The sequence below is a fragment of the Micromys minutus genome, assembly GCF_963924665.1.
Source record: "Micromys minutus genome assembly, chromosome: 1".
Lineage (NCBI taxonomy): Eukaryota > Metazoa > Chordata > Mammalia > Rodentia > Muridae > Micromys > Micromys minutus.
In genome coordinates, this window is record NC_137969.1 from 128,237,338 (window position 1) to 128,249,372 (window position 12,035).

The following is a 12,035-nucleotide window of genomic DNA, read 5'->3' on the forward strand; positions in this document are numbered from 1 at the left end:
TTCTTTGTCTACTGCTGCTATATTAATTCTTGAGCATGTCTAAGAAAATGGGAGAAAACAGAACCAGTGACTGGGTAGCTATTATTTTAAGCAAAAGCACCTTCATACAAGCACGAAAACATGTACTGGGGCCATTTGTTGATGGTACTTGGAGCTCATCTAGGGAAAGCCTTTTGTAACTAAGATTTATATTCCAGTCAGACCTAGATAAAAACCATTGTGCCATATATTTCCCATCCACAGTTCATTATCAAGCTAAATAAGTTCATTATTTAGAGTTTAGATAATTTCCCATTTGGGAAAGATGGAATTTTCTTACAGTTTGCACTTGCGAACTCTAGTTTTTCAAGTCTTCATGAGAAACACACTAAAAATGACCATGCTATTGAAACCATAAGAAACGTTTTCAATAATAACTGTATAAGTTAATACATTTAAGTAGCAAGTAATTCGACTTAAGAATTTTGCATATTTCTTTAAACATGGAAATTGTCAGGTGAGAAGCTACAAATACTCAAAAAGCATTTAAGAAACAATAAAATAATAATAACAACCAAACCCCATCTAACTCAAAGCATGAAACAGAACACAGACTATCAAACAAACCCACATTCACAGTGGTCATTTACAACAGCCTTTATTTGGAAGTATCAACTTTGTATGTTTGGGTTACACTTACTTAAACTATAGAAGGGAAACCAAGTCCTTCTGACACATGCAGTGGAAAGTTCCTACTCCCAGTCACTACTCTCTCTTGCCCTGAGTCAGCAGCTCTGACTTCTATTTTGCAGCACATTTTTCCATACTTATATTGAAATGGGCAAACATTATACAGGATATTTAAGGGTGTGTGGTATTCCTTTCCCATTGTTCAACAACTGCATCTTTGGACTTGGGAATGTAATGTGGATTTTCCTCTAATCATTTGGGTGATTCTTCATCTTTGATGTAGATTAGAAAGCCAGTAGAGCTTTAACAGAAAGTCAGACTGGAAACACTACAAGGGTCCCTGCCCCCAGCTCCCCAGGATTCTGTTCCACTCAGCCTGGGTGGGGCCTTGGCATCCAACTCTCTCATCAGCTCTGGTGTGTAGCTAGTTAGAACCACTGATTTAAGTAATCCAAACAGTCTGCAAGTGCCAGCGGTATGCCTGAGCTGTCTGGTATGCACCTTTCCCAAAAGGCTTCTCTGCCCAGGCTGTATCCCTGCCAGTGGCAGGGAGGGCAGAAAGGGTGGGGGGGGGGCGATTCTGAAATTGTAAATGTTACCAGAGGATCAAAAAAAAAAAAAAAAAAAAAAGAAAGAAAGAACGAAAAGAAAAGAAAAAAAAAAGTGTTATTAGGGCCAGGAGTTGACTAAACCTAGGAGATGTGCCCTTGCCTGCAGAAAGAGGCGTCACAGGAAGCCACACCCAGAACTCCTTCCTGGCCTAACAAAACCTCCCACCACCTGGATGGGTCTAAAAAAACTCGTTTGGCATCTCTTAGGTTGGGATGGTTGTCAGGCCTCCCAGCCAGCTCCCTTGGTCTATCCTGGTGAACACATCACTGAGAGGCACTTGCATAATCAATTGGTTTCTCAGTCTTGATGCTCCAAGAGGCACAAACCAGCAGAACTGCGGAGTCATATCAGCTCCTCGCGTTTGTTTCAGCTGAATAACTGACAGCCGAGTTTTTGGGTTTTGTTCTGAGTTATTTTAAATATTCTGTTTCTTTAAACGACCTGTCAGCCACCTTCTTTTTTTTATTTACTTATTTTGATTATTGGTTGTTTTTTTGTTTTTTTTTTTTTCGAGATAGGATTTCTTTGTGTAGCTTGGCTTCTTAAGTAATTATTTGTATTAATTCTTTGAGAATTCTATATAATGTGTTTTGATGCTCCTCGACTCTTCCCCCTTCCCACCTCTTTACTCCCTCATTTCCTTACTAACCCACCTTTTTTATTTTCGCATGAGTCCAGTGTGTGGCCTTCCTCTCTTCTTGAATAGGGCCTACCCTTGAATATGGTTGACATACCCACTTGCCTTCTTGAAGTACTTGGGCAAACGTTTTGAGAGATCAGACAGATGAATTCATTTTTATTTTAGAAATACAATTGAAGAGACAGAAAGAAAAGCATAGAAGAGAGAGAGAGAGAGAGAGAGAGAGAGAGAGAGAGAGAGAGAGAGAGAGAGAGGAGTGTGAACTTAAAACGAGCAAACCCTGGTGAATCTGTGGATAAAGTCGCATCATCTAGACTGATGGAGTCAAAAGAAAAGAGGAAGAAGCCCACCCAAATCGGAACTGTGATTCTTCTCATAAAGAAGTTGCTAGTTACAACAACTTCACATCACGTTTTTAGATAGTCTTTTCTAAACGTAACCACTAGATGTTCAAGCCTAGCCCAACGAGTGAATTGTTTCACAAAATCACAGGAAAGTAAGTACGTGCTAGGTGGCCTGCAAACTGCTCTGACCTTCAGGGAGGGAACAGCCAGACCCTGGGTCACTGGGACGTCTGGGCAGGGCGGGGCTTCTGCGGGGTCCAACAGCTGGAGCTCCGAGCCCGGCAGCTGCCAGGCCCCGCCCCTTACGTCACGTGGGGGGCGGGGTAGTGGGAGATTGGCAAGTCACGGAAGCTCTGTCTGCCCGGGGCCCGGGAGGTCTGGAGGAGGGCGGAGAGTCGCCCGCTCCGCCTGGTTCTGACGCCCGCGCTCCGCACGCTGAGCTGCGGAGCTGGGAAGTGGGTATTGTTCTGCTTCTCAGAGACAAATGGCTGGCCTGGAAGCGTAACTCTCCCCGCCCTTTGGATCCCTGCTCCATTCTCTTTTGGCACTCTGGGATCCGAGGTAACCATGCTGTGATGAGCGCCTGGGGAGGGACAGGTAAGAGAGACGCGGCCACCCCGCCCTGCCTCTGCTCACTCGCAGCCCAGTTGTGCTCCAGGCTGATGACTTCTTTCCTGTCACTTCTGGTGCGGGACAGGACTTGGAGATAGAGATGCTCTCACACCATTTTTCAGTTATTTGATTTCTACATGACATCATTACCCTTTTTGAAAGCTGGGTTTTGTAAAACATAGATTGTGCACAAACTGGTGTCTTCGCACAGACACGCACACGCTTATCATTCCATTTCGAAATCCAGTAGTTGAAAGCAGTTATGACTGACTGCACCCCTCTCCCCGGTAATGAAAAGCTTTGGTAATTTCTTCCAGCGAATAAACCACGGGGTTGATCCCTAGGGAGGGAAAAGGTAATTTTGTGTTTGTGTTGGAACTTGTTGTGAGACTGTTTTGAAAAGAATGCTAAAAATAATCGAGTAAAGAAAAAGATGTCCGCATTCTTTCCTGCATACTCCAACTTTGAGAACTTCGTTGTTATCTGGGGCACGCTTCATCTTACATCATAAAACTTGTTTTATTTCACCGTGTCTGTAGCGAAAGATGCGGGCTAGTCAATGCATTTCTTCAATCTGGAAACTCAGAGGGCCAGTTTGGGACAACGTGCTTTTAGAAGGAATATATTCAAAGCACTCTCATTGGGGTATTTAGGATAAAACTACTAAAGTTCCCTCCGGCCTCCTTTCAAGACAGTGGTTGCACTCACTGTTCACGTGGAAGAAGATAATTCTAGGGCTCAGAGCAAACCTTTAGCTCTAATCAACCTGGAAAGATGTTCCAAGGAGGGAAAGGACCAGGATCATCTGCCCAGTGTTACCTCATCCATGTTTAAATTGCACTAGGCCAGCTTCTGTGAAAAAAAGTGCATTTAAACAAACAAACAAATCCAACAACAACAAAAAGCCCTCTTGCTTTCTTAGTATCAAAAGTGAGGCATATGAACTTAGTGGAATAGTTAGTTCAGTGTCCTGCATAGGCTCCAGATGCGATCCACCCCCAAAGATAATAAGGGATTCCTAGGGATTTTTATTCTCACTCAGATATAGGTTATAGACCTCTATTTTATTGTTGGAAGGGTTGACAGGGGAAAGAAAAGGGATTAGCAACCCTGTTTATTTAACCTGACACCCACTGTGTGTGTGTGGGAGGGGGGAATGGGAAGTTCAGCAATCTGAAACAGGATGTTGGGAATGATTGACCTTCCTGTAACAAAAACTGAATGCTTCTCATGCTTGGTGGCTAAGTAATTGATAAGGATGTCATTTGTTTTCAGTAAGTGGTGAGAAATTGCTTAGAATTTGACTAAAATCTGTTACAAGATTGCTAACTCTTCTATTGGAGCTATACCTTTAGAATACGTTTTTAAAGAACTTTTTAAAAGTTCACATATGAAAGCCTTCATCCTGTGTTTGACCTAAGTAGTTGATTAAAGTGGAAATCTCCACCCCCTGCCCTACCCGCTTCCATGACACCCCCATTATTTATTTATTTTTAATACCCCAACAGCATCATTGGGGAACCTTGAGAAATATATCAACGACGATGCAGATGACAGGCCATCAGTGCTTGAGCAAGGAGAGTTTATTACCTCGGGGACATGTGCTGGATGTGATCACCATGTGTGGCTAACAGACGCAGTGTGGAGTAGGTTTCCTGAGTCCCTACTACCTACTACCCCACTCAGAAACAAGGATACGCAGCATGTGCTCTATATAAGAAGGGGGCTTATGGGAACTCTGCACAAGAGGGCTGAGGTGACACAACCTACATGTTCTACCTTCCCAGATGAATCATTTTTATTAAGAGAACAATTGTGGTTTCTCTCTGACAACTAAACTGTATTTACTAATGTAGAAAGTACACATCCAGGCCACAAAATAGAATCTGTGGTGCCACCTAGCATCTCTCCATCTAATAAGAACCACTGATATTTGGATTACTTCTCATCACGAAATTTGTTGTATAGGATTTTTTTTTTTTAAATTCTAGAAGTAAGATACCATTTTGAAACTTTTGTTTTTCTTTTGCCTGTCAAGAGTGTCCTTCTTTATCACCGAATAGTCTCCATGAGATTCTCATAGGTTTTGACTTGTTTTCCCCCACTTTCTGGGCAAACACGGGGATTTATTACTGTGCTGAAGTTCTTTGAAATTATTGGGATGCTTATATACACCCCCAAATTTAGACATTCCAATTTCTCTTTTTCTTTATAAATTACCCATTTACGTCTACATCCTTCAGATTTATTTATTATTTCATGTGATGAGTATTTTACCTGCATGTGTACGTGTGTGCCAGAAAAGGCCCTCAGATCCCCTGTGGCTAGAGTTCGATACGGTTGTGAGCCACTGATTGGGTGCTGGGAATTGGGTCCTTATCCTCTACCAGAGCAACAATGCTCCAGCCCCTTGGCTACTTGTCATTGAGGATCATTTTTATAGTTTGGAATCTATCTCTGTCTTAATCTTCAGTATAAACTTGATAGCTTGTTTAAAGACAAGCACAGCGATTCACCTCTTAAAGTTCAAAAGGCTGGGAGGTCCGAGATGGGATCAGGATGGATCAAAAGGTACTTTCTTCACTCCAGCCAGGCTGTGCGTGAGTGTGGTGGGCCCATTGCCTAGTAGGACACAGATGGTTTTGCCAGCTTTATCTGGTCGTGGCCAGTATGTATTGACTGTGAGGACAGAGATGTGTGACTGAGATATGGCATTGTGATGATGTAGTAATGGTGACAGGTAATGTATAGGTGAGCAGACAGTGCAGAACTCAGAGGGCCATTCGTGGAACGGGAATGTGTCGGACAGCGAGTTACACTATTGCTGTACCAGACACATGTGCTGCTCTTGTCCTTGGGAAGGGTTCCCTTCCCTAGGTCATCTCTGGAAAACTCTTCTGAAGCTCATTTCTCTATTTTCCTGAGAGGTTCTCTGCCTTTTGTCCCATCCTGCATCTCTCTCTCTCTCTCTGACTTGTGAGAAAAATCTACATTTTTGTACCATATCCCCCACCCTTCTCAACTCTCTCTCATGGTTTCCCATTGCTTCCAAGTCAGCATAAACTCTTCATCTCTCAACACTCACAGCTTCACTGTGGTCCTCACGCACATCATCATTTTCATGGACCACCACTCCCTCACTTGCACTGAAGCCTCTGGTGGGATGGAGCTGCTCAGTGTTTCCACCGTCTCTCCTTTTGTAACGCTGGTTTCTTGAAACCTCTAGGTCCGTCCTATCTAAGCGTCCGTCCAGGCTCATGTAAAATGCTCTTTTCCAGGAAAACTTTCTTCTCTCTTTCTATTTTCTGACCTAAAACCGTGATTTTTTTTAAAGGGATGTTTTGTTTCCCTAAATTCACAAACTGTGTGCTTGCTCTAATTTGAGTTTTAAAAACTGAATTGATTATTTTCATCGGATTCTAGGGTTCTTTTTATTTACCACCAATGTGGTAATGTCAAGTCAGTGAAGGTAGTGGAGATTTTTGTCTGTCTGTCTTGTGACCTGGTTGGTTTCTGGCTTATAGTCAAAGTACAAAAAAAGAAAGTACTTTAATGAATGAGTTAATGACAGCAGGCTACACGTGGTGGGATATTCAGTCACTGTATTTCATTTAACAGACACGGAAACTGTGGCTCAGCGAGGTTGTTTGTAATAAGTGGCCAGCTGTTGGCAGAGCTGTGTTGTTTCTTGCAGATGCATTTGTTGCTATTTGAACATAGCTGATGAAAGTATCAGTACTGATTCAAGGTCAATGTGTTGACTCTCAAGACCGTTTCATAATTCCACGAAGATGACTGAACTTTGCTTTGTTTAATGTTGTTTTAGGTAAATGCAACTTTTCTCTTTTAGAGCCTCACCTTAGAATGAACCTTGTCTCGAACATCCGTTCTTAACATTGCAGCATCTCTGGTATTGGTAACTGGACGAGGACAACGGAAGTGTTGAGACTCTGGGATAACTATTAGACGTATGTAGCACATGCAGTAGAAGGCGGGAACACAGCTGGAGACACAATTTTGTTCTCTCACCGAAGAAGGCCTGTGGTACTTGTAGCTCTGCACCATCAAGCCATCTCCGTTGCCTTTGTAGACTTCCTTTTTGTTGGTTACCCATTTACTGTAGACTAGGGATAGGAGCCCGTCTTCTGGTCTTTCAGTTCCTTTGTTTTTTTCGGTGTCAGACTTGACTGTGTTGCAGAGGTGGTACAAAGGTGATGTGGGAGGTTCATTCCAATCTCCAATCTCTTTTGTGTAGGAAGCAGTGTCAGGTACCTGTGGCCCAGGTCTTTGTTCTGATTTCGTGATAATAGAAGCAACTACATGGTCTGCTGCCTGGTTTCGATTTTCTTATTCGCCCTCTTCCCCTCCCCTTCCCCTTCCACTCCCCCTCCCTCTCCCTTCTTTTCTCCCTCCCTCCCCTTTTGCCTCTCTCATAGGAGGCACTGCAGCAGGTTTCATATTTATCAATGATTCTGAATCTCTTGGTGCGTGTAGCCCTGTCACTGCGACCTAGGCGCAAAGCCGGAGAGTTTGCCGACAACTTCACTTTCGTATCGTTTACAATAAGATCTGTCCGTTACTGGTGTTACACGCCACACTTGTCATGCTTGGCTTACAGGCCTCAGCGACAATTGAATCATGCATGCTGGGGCAACTTAAATAACCAGCGTCTGTAATCCTGTCCTCAACAACATTACGCCATGTATTGAAGTCATTTTTGGCCATTGAGAAACAATGGTTATCCGTGCAATACTTACAACAGACTTCAAGTCGACTGATAACTTTCAAAAGCAAATCCTCAGGACTTAGGAATTAAGCTTGTCATCCACTGTACCGAAATGTGTTATCTAGAGCTCCACCAGAATGAATGAAGAGATGCCTGTCTTCTTCATTAAACATCCAAAATGCCATTCGCCCCAAAGGACATGTTTAAAGTTTTGAGTTGATGTGCTTATTTGCTTTGTATTTAATAAATATATAATATGCATTCATATACATTTACGCACACATTGTGTGTAATCATCTGTGAAAAATGTATTGTTATGAGATCTAATTTTTCAAGTGCATGTAGTTTTTTTTAGAGGCCTAAGAATTTCCTTTTTAGCCACAGAAGTAACTCATCTTTCTCATTTACTCGTTTTCTCTCATTTTTCCTCAAATTTTTTTTTTTTTGCTCTAAATGCTGCTTTGTTTACTCATACAAAAGTACTGTTTCTGGCATATTATGAAAATATTTTGACTAGTTATTTTAAAAATAATATACACAGGGGTGAAAATTATTAGCTGCACAAAAACAACATTGGATAATATTTTCTAAGGAAGATGTAACTTAAAAGTAAGCCTTTTTCACAGAAGACTTGAATTACCACATTATGGCAGTCCATAGACCAGAAGCAGCAGTATGGGTTAGATATACAATTTCTTAGCCCATACTGTAGACCTCCTGAGTTGGAAACAGGACAGCCTGTGCATGCAGAAAGAGAAAGACTGGGCCTGCGCTTACTAAGCTTCATGTGAGATTCTGTTTGGGGGTGGCTCTGAGAACCAGGCTTAGGGAAGATTCTCAAGTGATCAGGCCAGTAAATTCCTATGGTCTTTGACAGGCAGGTCTGACCTTGTCTAAAAGGACCCTAAGAAAGAGAATTCCATCCCTGTTGACACCCTGTCCTAGCATGCCCATGTCAAGAACCAAGGCCTCAGATTCATGGAGATGGCAAAGCATGTCTTACCCTAATCAGGCTTGGGATTAGCAAAGCCTTCCCCTGATCCAGAGTGGGATTGTTGACTGTGTGTTTAAGTGATTACAGACTCACTGTGCAAAAACTAGCAACAGCAGCTCCTTCCTTTCGGATGTTTGCAGCCTGAGACTTCTGGCCCACAGAGACCTCCTGCTGAGACTAGCTAGCTCCTCCCACTGGGCTATAGATAATAAACACTCTGGGGTTCTATCTAGGTGGCTGTGTCCTTTGTTGGTACCATCAGGATTCTTGGCCCGGTCGATCCCAGCTTTTCTGTGTGTATACCTCCCTAGTCAGGCCAAGATGCCAAGCCTTGCAGGTTACAGTACTAATAATACCCTTGTGTTTCCATTGAGCCAATTGAAAATACCATCCATTTAAACCCCTGTCCCCACCAAAAGTAACTAAAGCCCAGTGTCTAACTCTTAAAGACTGTGTTGGCTAGTTTTATGTTGTTTGTTTCCTGACAGCAGATTGCTGTTACAAACGGAAGTCAACTTAATGTTGTGCTTGCTACCAGGAAATCGCTACTGGCTAGAATTTAGCATACACACTTCTTCAATATTAATCTGATATAATGCTAAAGATTAACAGGGACACACTATCTGAGTGTGACTGTTAGTTTGTACTCCCGAGGCAGTGGGTTTATCACATACTTTATGAGATTTTTCTTCTTTTTGTTTTTGGTAATTTTTTTTATTAGAAACTCTATTTACATGTGAGTATTTACCCTTCCCTGTTCCCATGCCCCCCTCCCCCTCCATTTGCCTTCACAAAGGTGCACTCCCTCCTGATCACCCTCTCCACCCCATTTGCCTTGGCATTCCCCTACATTGGGAAAACATGCCCTCCCTGGAAAACAAAAGCCTCTTCTCACATTGATGCCAGACACTGTTAAATTCAGCTACATATGCAACTGGATCAATAGGTCTCTTAATGTGTGCACAAAAGTTGGTGTTTTAGTCCGTGGGAGTTTTGTAGGGTTTTTGGTTGATAATGTTCTTCCCATGAGGCTGCAACCCCTTTCAGCTGCTTAGGTCCTTTCTTTAGCAACCTCATTGGGGTCCCTGAGATTTTTCTTAAAAAGGAAAAAGCAAACAAAAACTTGGCCTGGCAGTGGTGGTGCATGCCTTTCATTCCTGGACTCATGAGGCAGAGGCAGGCAGATCTATGAGTTCGAGGCCAGCCTGGTTTTCAGGATGAGTTTCAGGACAGTCAAGGCTACACAGAGAAATTTCGTCTCAAAAGACCCCCAAGCCCTCAAACGACAACAATAGCAGCCAGACAAACTCTCAAAACTTAAAGTAGTGCATGTATCCCTCCAGTTTAAATGTAAAGGCATTCTTAACTTCTGGTTTATTCAGTGCACCATCAGAAGTAGGTTTCAAATTTACAAGATGCAATGTACTTATGATTGGAGTTAATTTTATTCTTTAAAGATGAAGATGGAAGACTGTTTCCTGATTTTGGAAAAAATGGTTAAAAACAGAGGTCATCGTGAGAAACATGTACTTAAAAATAAAACAATTATAATACCTCAAAATTAATCCGTGTTAAGGTTTTCAACATATTAAATTATAATGTGCATTTTATATAGTGTATCTACTTCTGTGTGTGTTTTTTTTTTTCAGGCTCTTTTCCAAAGTATGTTCCAACTACGTGAATCACCAATGAATAATTCATGACATAGACTTTTGTAAGAGGTGAGTTTTAAAGCAGACTCCTTTAATGACAACAGAACCTTTCAGGGTGATATTGAGACAGTACAGTGGATCCTACAAATGAGCCCAGACTGTAAATAGGCTCACTAAATAAAGCTTGTTTTGTAGTGTAATAGTCACATGAAATTTTAGCAGTCATAGTAAGTCTCACTGAAGTCGACTTAAGTAATTTGATGGCAGATTCATAATTAAAGGCATACCCAAGGATTAAAAGGTCACATAGATACGTGGGCACTGACTGTGGAACTGAATGTGCATTGCTATTGTAATGTGGAGTAAAGTTTGTCTCTTGAAATCTCACTTTTCTTGACTTTAAAACGAAATCTTTTGTTGGATATTGAAGGTTTTTTTCGACTTTATGTGTGGAGTTTTTGAGTTTCCAAGCCTTGTCATCTTGAAAAACAAATAATTTATTTTTATTTGTGTGGGCGTGTGTGTTTGCATGCACACGTGCATGTCAGTGTGTGTATGTGTGTGAGTGTGTGTGAGTGAGTGTGAGTGAGTGTGTGTGTGTTTGCAGGCTCCTGTGGAGGATAGAGAAGGGTGTTAAATCCCTGGAGCTGGAGTTACAGGGTTTTGAGTGACAGCACAGGAAATCAAACCCAGTCCTCTGCAAGAGCAGTAAGTCTCTTTATTTTATTTTTTTGAAGGATTTATTTATTTATTATATATAAGTACAGTGTAGTTGTTTTCAGACACAACAGAAGAGGGCATCAGATCCCATTACAGATGGTTGTGAGCCACCATGTGGTTGCTGGAATTTGAACTCAGGACCTCTGGAAGAGCAGCCAGTGCTCTTAACCACTGAGCCATCTCTCCAGCTTCAAGCCTTACTGTCTTTAAAAAGTTTTTCTTGAATGGCACACATGCCAACCTTTAACAAGTAAGAAGAATTTCTATTATAGTGGTAATTCCTATTTATTGGCCTAGTGTACATAGATAACTTATACACATTCTTATGGTTATTGCCTAACCTGGCCTTATTTACATAATTAGTAGTCTACAGCTCATCTCTGGCAAAGATGAGATGGCTTTAGGACATCTTAAGGATAAAGATGCAATTGACCAAACAGATCCCTGGCAAAGGATCTGCTCATCCATTCAGTACGTGTTGTAACTGATTAGCTCTTATTCTCAGAATGTTTGCTTTGTTTGGAGAGAATTATTGCCAAGATGCAAGATGCATACTATAACTCCTAGAACCTGACCGGCAATTGTTAATGTGTTTAAACAGAGTCCTTGGGTAGCCTCTCTGTCCCAGGCACTGTTAGCTCATTCATCTTTATCTTCCTGATAATACTAGATAATAATTTTAAGACTGTCTCCATAACCACAGTCCAGGGTAATTACCACAGTTTACACACACACACACACACACACACACACACACACACACACACCCCACACACACGTGTCACATACAACAGGAGTTTGCCCTCAGCGTGGGTGAGTAAAGATAACCTAGCAGGAGATTTGTATTCTGCTAGTTTAACATGATCCTTTGGTTTTGGTTTTCAAAGGGAACACTGCTCCGTGTCCTGGCTTCCTTTCAGAACTTGCTTATTTATTTATTGGCTGGTATTTTAATGCTCTGTCCTGCTCTGAAACCTGCCTGGCCTCTGTTTGTCTCGTGGCAGCTGCTCTGTGAGGTTTGTGCTAATGAGGGAACCCCATGGGGCTCCTGGGTGATCCCTTTGCT

At 42.0% G+C, this 12,035-nt stretch overlaps 1 protein-coding gene across 1 annotated transcript in view; it reads left to right on the forward strand.

Moving 5' to 3' along the window:
• Positions 1-2,735: 2,735 nt before the first annotated feature.
• Positions 2,736-12,035, forward strand: part of ATP10D (ATPase phospholipid transporting 10D (putative)) — a 103,563-nt gene continuing 94,263 nt past the window's right edge. Inside the window, exons 1-2 of the mRNA XM_080908395.1 lie at positions 2,736-2,862; positions 10,247-10,318. The gene's annotated coding sequence lies outside the window, so the exon portion shown is untranslated. The remainder of the gene's footprint in view (positions 2,863-10,246; positions 10,319-12,035) is intronic.